The sequence below is a fragment of the Cibotium barometz genome, chromosome 37 (genome assembly GCF_041138505.1).
Source record: "Cibotium barometz isolate CiBa-2024 chromosome 37, ASM4113850v1, whole genome shotgun sequence".
NCBI lineage: Eukaryota > Viridiplantae > Streptophyta > Polypodiopsida > Cyatheales > Cibotiaceae > Cibotium > Cibotium barometz.
In genome coordinates this window covers 8,302,941-8,309,511 of record NC_141082.1, presented here as the reverse complement: position 1 = coordinate 8,309,511, position 6,571 = coordinate 8,302,941, and positions in this window count along the sequence as shown.

Genomic DNA, 6,571 nt, shown 5'->3' with positions numbered 1-6,571 from the left:
CCCCATACATCTAAATGCACAACATCTAGTGCATTTCTGCTCACATTTCTGTTACGTGGAAATACATGCTTTGTTTGCTTTCCAAATTGGCATGCTTCATATATTTTCTGCATACCTTCAACTTTAAACTTTGGCAGCCCTGTCACAATTCCTTTAGTCTGCATAGACTTGATTCTCTACACATTCACATGTACAATTCTTTTATGCCAAATGTCTGTGTCTGCAACAATTCCTGAACCATTTGCAAACATTGCAACACTCATTTCAGGCATGTTTACATTCAATGTAAACATTCTACTCACTTTGTTACCTTTTGCAAACCAACCTGCACGTGTCTTTAAAGTCTTCAACATAACAACCATCAGGATTAAACCGAACCTGCAAACCTTGCTCAATCATCTGGTCAACTGAAACCAGATTCTTGGTTATGTTCGAAACATGTACATCTGTAAAGAAGGTACTTCACTTTGCCATCCTGCATAGACAATGGCATATCTCCAACATGGGCAATTGGATGAGCAGTGTCATCCCCTGTTTCAACAAAACTTGGTCTTTTAAGGTTTTTCATCTCCTTGAACCACTCCCATGACTTGTCATGTGGTTCAAAGCACCTGAATCAACATACCATACATTATCTTTATGTGCTGCTTCAACATTTTCAGACATGGCATTAACGACATGCTGCATAACAAACAACCTTTCATTATCCTCATTGTTTCTGCTCGAGGATGCATAGTTATTTTGCTGCAATTTTCCATTTTCCATGTCAGCCTGCTTCTTATAACAATCTACCTACACATGTCCAAGCTTACCACAATAAAAACATCCACGTGTATCATTATACTACCTTTGCCAATTTCCACGACCTCTTTGACTCCCCCTGCCTCTGAATTGGCCTCTTCCACCTGCGTGTTGTTGTTGTTGTGAATTCTGGGACTGTTGTTGTTGTTGTTGCTGGCCATAATTCTGGGACTGTTGTTGTTGTTGCTGCTGGCCATAATTCTGATTACCTATTCGGCCACCTCCTTGGCCGTGTCCATGACCTCCTCTACCTTGTCCTCTTCCTAAACTTGTGTAGAAGGCCTGTTGCTCTGAACTGTTTTTGTTTTGTGAAGACTGTTGATCTTCACCCAAGCTCTTCTCTTCTATAATCAACATAGACACCAAATCTGTGAAACTGGGAATGTTTTCTCGAGTCTGAGAATAGCCGTCTTGAATGCCTTGTATTGTGGCGGCCCGAGACCACGTAAACAGACATCCACCTTATCATCATCATCTACTGAAACACCAATAGATGCAAGGGATTCCACAATACCCTTGATATTCAATGCATAGTCATTCACAGACATACTCTTTTTCTCCACAGTATTCTTTAACTGTATCTTACGTGCCTTGGTATTCGTTTCATAGAGTTTTACCAAGGTGTCCCACACCTCTTTGGGAGACTTGGCATCCTATATGTGCCCAATCATGGTGTCCTATATACTGATAGAGAGCCAATACATAACTTTTCTGGCTCCTTGGTTCCAATCCTTGAACTCTTTCACATCTGTAGCAGTCAGATTGATCTCCGATATCTCCAGTGCCTCTTCATGCTCACCTTCTATGTAGTCCCAGTAACCCTTTCCCATCAGAAAATTTGTCAACCTGAACCTCCAAGCATATAAGTTGTTCTTATCAAGCTTCTCAGCAACAATCTGGTTTATGCCATCATTTGACATCTTACCAGACAAATTTACGAGAAACAGCACTCTGGTTTGTCCTACACAAACTGCTGTATTTTCTGCAACGGTACTGTACTACACTCAAATGTCAACCAATGACATTTGAGTGTAGTACTGTACTACATTCAAATGTCACAAACTGTTGTATTTTTTACAGCGGTACTGTACTACACTCAAATGTCACAGTGTCACAAACTATTGTATTTTCTACAACGGTACTGTACTACACTCAAATGTCACAACCAGTGACCTTAATGTGCATACATACACCCAATGGCAATTGTTGACCTCCTTGCAGTACACACAATGTCTGCACAACCAATTTGTCTTCCTTCAGTTCTTAAAAAATAGAATTCTGCAGAGAAAGGATGACTTACTCGTTGCAGTGCTCGAAATCGCCTGCTTTCTGAAAAACGGAGGTCCTAACGCGTCCGAAACGCATTTTTGGCCCCAAAAATGTTGTTCGATAGGACAATATAGTTGTCCTATAGCTTTACTCCCGCAAAGAAAGCTTCTCAATCAGAGATCATTTATCGGTGCCTCCCGTAGAGCTCCCGACAAGGGTGTAGTCGGCCAACACAAATAGGGAGGAGTAGATGAAGCTCTTACCCTCGTACCGCTTCCTGTGCTTCTCTTGCTTGCACCTCAGCCCTTAGCCTGAACCAGGCTCTGATACCATGAAAATATACAGGGGAGAAGAGAGCTTGAGCTCTTACAAGCACACACACACTCACAAAACCCTAAAAGAGAACACACAAGGTGAGAGGCTGAAAATCTTCTTCTTCTTCACTCAACACACCATATACAAAGATAAGAGTACACACATATGAAAAGGTACTCAACCAAATACATACTAGGGTTCTCTATAGTGTGAACCCAACTAAATGAGCTGGCGCTATAACTATGCCAGTCTTTAGAATGGCTGTCACACAGCTTGTCATCCCACTGGCCGCATATCACCCATGATCTCACCAACCATGCCAGTGGTGTAAGTGTGGGGCCTATCCCCCAGGTGGGTCATCAGTGTCCACCGCCTCACTAGATGAGCTCGATATCTTAACATGAGCTAGGTAGTAGGAAGCTTGGAACAAAAAGGGCCCATCCTCATTAAAAGCTTTATTCAATGGGAGAGAGCAAAAATCAAGCCAGCGGCGGCAAGCCCATAAAAGCAAGATAAAAAAAATAAAATAAGTAGCATCTTCTTATGCTGATTTGCTTTATAAGATTATAGATTACAGAAGGTTGTGAAATCGAGGCCTGAAGTACCACACCACGCCTCTCCTTTGGTTGGTTTGTGCATATGTGTGTCCGAACTTGCGCTCCCGTTATGATAGACTCCAGAGCCAAAAAAAACCAACACACCGTGACACCATGCGTGAATCGTGATTCATGATGTGCATTTTTATGCTAAGCTTAAAAATGCACGTTGAGGCTGAGCTTCACGCCTATCGCCTCCCCCTTATCCCCATCAAATCACCCAGCATAGAGTAGAGAGATCATGGCGGTGCCCACCAATGCAGACGGCAACATGCAAGACAACACCACATTACAAAACAAGAGAGAGAGAGAGAGAGAGAGAGAGAGAGAGAGAGAGAGAGAGAGAGAGAGAGAGAGAGAGAGAGAGAGAAGGCCTCACCACCTGGTTGACCAGTAGATGAAGTTGAAGGTGCGAAGGAGAAGATGTGAAGTGAGATGAAGTCGAAGCCAAGAAGCAAACAAAGTCAAAGACGACACTGTGCCACACCCCCTTGATTGCAATGCCACACCCCCTTGATTGCTACTACGTGATGACTGCATGAAGGCGCTAGGACGCAGCTGTAGGGTTTTAGCAACTGTAGGGTTTTGTCGGAGCCGCACGCTTTCATTCTTGGACGGTGCAAAACTGCATGTAACGATGATGTGGAGCCACATGCCTTCATTCTTGGACAGCGCGAACCTGCGTGCAATGAAGATACGTGGACGACATGGAGACAGGGCCTTAAAAAATTTCCATGTGGCAAGTCAACAAAGTCAAAAACCTTCCCCCATTATATTATATATAGAAACCCATCTTTGACCCAAGTGTCAGGCACACGAAACTTCAATCTATGCTATTTAACACACTAATCTACACATCATTGCTCGAAAAAAAACCCTAGTTTAGTGTAGTTTGTTGTAAAAAATACCTTTAAATTTAAAACTTGAAGGTACAAATACCTCCAGATTTTGAGAAGTTATCAAACAAAAACCTTTAGATTTCAAGATTTTCTTTTACAAATAATTTCACAATTTTTACATGAAGGTTTTTCACTTTTTGGGAAAATACTTTTTTTTGAACACAACTACACACACATTACAATTAGTGAATTGATTGAGACAAAATGTAAGCTAGTTGCATGCATGCATACATACATACATACATACATATGTGTATATATATACATACATATGTGTATATATATACATACATATATGTGTGTGTGTGTGTGTGTGATCTATTTTTTTGCATATATACATACGCACACATATAGGTTAAGTGCATACACATACTTAGACATGTACATAACTTTATGGTAACATGTAAAAAAGCACAAAAAGTTACCTATATAGACACACATACGCATGCATGCAAATAAATCTATTTGGCCAAGAAGATGTTAATCTAACCATCAATACCCCTATAAAAAATAGTTTTAAAAAACATTAAAAAAACTTGCTCCTACTAATGAGAGTTTATTCCCATATGTATGCATGGAAGGAGTGGGTAAGCAAAGGAAGGTGTAAGGAATGGCCATAGGGAGGTCGTTCTTAGCTTTTATGGCTAAGGGGAGCAAGAGGAGAGGGGGAGACCTTCCTCAATGATAGTGTCTAGTGCTTCTCACGATGTGACAAAATGATAGTGTCTAGCCCTTCTCAATGATAGTGTCTAGTGCTTCTCACGATGTGACAATGTTGAGTGCCCAATAGCATGGATGTGTCCTCATTCTCATAGTGATAGAAAGATGCTTACACACTCTTTCACACTAAACGTGAGAAGTGAACATGGGTAAACACAGAGAAATATATCGCAACATAGGGTACCGATGGCTTATGTGTGAGAAAGAGAATAGCCTCTCTCTCTCTCTCTCTCTCTCTCTCTCTCTCTCTCTCTCTCTCTCTCTCTCTCTTTTAGTAGGTGCCCACAATCACTAAAAAAAATGAAAAGGCCATCTTACTAATCACAAAAGAGAAAAGGATACACAAAAAGAGATTTGAGGTTTAGAGAGAATAGCCACAACTCTCTCTCTCTCTCTCTCTCTCTCTCTCTCTCTATACAACTCCCCCCCCCTCTCTCTCTCTCTCTATGTGTATATATAGTGACAATGATTTTTTTAGTACATATAGGTGGCTTTCTGAATTCCTGTAAAAAGATCTCCTAATACGATATTAACACGACTACCAATCCTTTGAACAATATGTGGATTGTTATGATATTTCTAGGGATTAACTTTAGAGATACCTGAGTGCTTATACCTTGATAGGTTGTAACATATGAATTCAATTTGTTTAGCTTTTGCTGATATGATAGGAGATATCAACTGGTTCTTTTAGGATTACCGAGAGAGAGAGAGAGAGAGAGAGAGAGAGAGAGAGAGAGAGAGAGAGAGAGAGAGAGAGAGAGAGAGAGAGAGAGAGAGAGAGAGAGAGAGAGAGAGAGAGAGAGAGAGAGGGGGGGGGGGGGAGGGAGGGAGGGAGGGAGGGAGGGAGGGAGAGAGAGAGAGAGAGGGCTCACCTGTAAAAGGGGGGGCTTTAGCTCACCTATAAAAGGGGAGTCACTAGCTCCACTTACTTGTAACATGATTATTGTACAGAAATCTATTGTTATATAATCATGTTTAACATTTTTATTGGTCAAGTTGGATAAGGTTCTTGGAGTTTTCATGATTGCTGATGTAGAAGACTGAAAACACACACACACAATACACAACACACAATCACATGAGAGAGAGAGAGAGAGAGAGAGAGAGAGAGAGAGAGAGAGAGAGAGAGAGAGAGAGAGAGAGAGAGAGAGAGAGAGAGAGAGAGATGACCTCGAGATATGCAACACCTTGCACCTGAAAGATATGCAAGACCTTCACCTGGAGCTGCACACACCAAAAAAACCGCATTAACTAACCTGAGAGAGAGAGAGAGAGAGAGAGAGAGAGAGAGAGAGAGAGAGATAGAGAGAGAGAGAGGGGCTTACCTGTAAAAGGGGGGGTCTTGCTATGCCTTCCCCCCACAGACAAATAATACTCTCTCTTTCTCCCCCCTTATAAAAGTAGACACACACAGCCTGCATGTAGCCGCATGTCTCCTTCACAACACACACACACACATAGCCTGCATGTAGCCGCATGTCTCCTTCACAACACACACAGCCTGCATGTAGCCACATGTCTCCTTCACAACACACACAGCCTGCATGTAGCCGCATGTCTCCTTCACAACACACACACAGAGCCTTATGAAAGTAGACACACATAGCCTGCATGTAGCCGCATGTCTCCTTCACAACACACACACACAGCCTTATGAAAGTAGACACACATAGCCTGCATGTAGCCGCATGTCTCTCTTTCTCCCCCCTTATGAAAGTAGACACACACAGCCTGCATGTAGCCGCCTGTTTCACAACACACACACACACACACACTCTCACTGATGCAGAGAGAGAGAGAGAGAGAGAGAGAGAGAGAGAGAGAGAGAGAGAGAGAGAGAGAGAGAGAGAGAGAGAGAGAGAGAGAGAGAGAGAGAGCTCACTTGTAAAGGGAGGAGGGGGGATCTAGCTATGCCTTCCCCCCATAGACACACAATACTCTCTCTTTCTCTCTCTTTCTCCCCCCTTT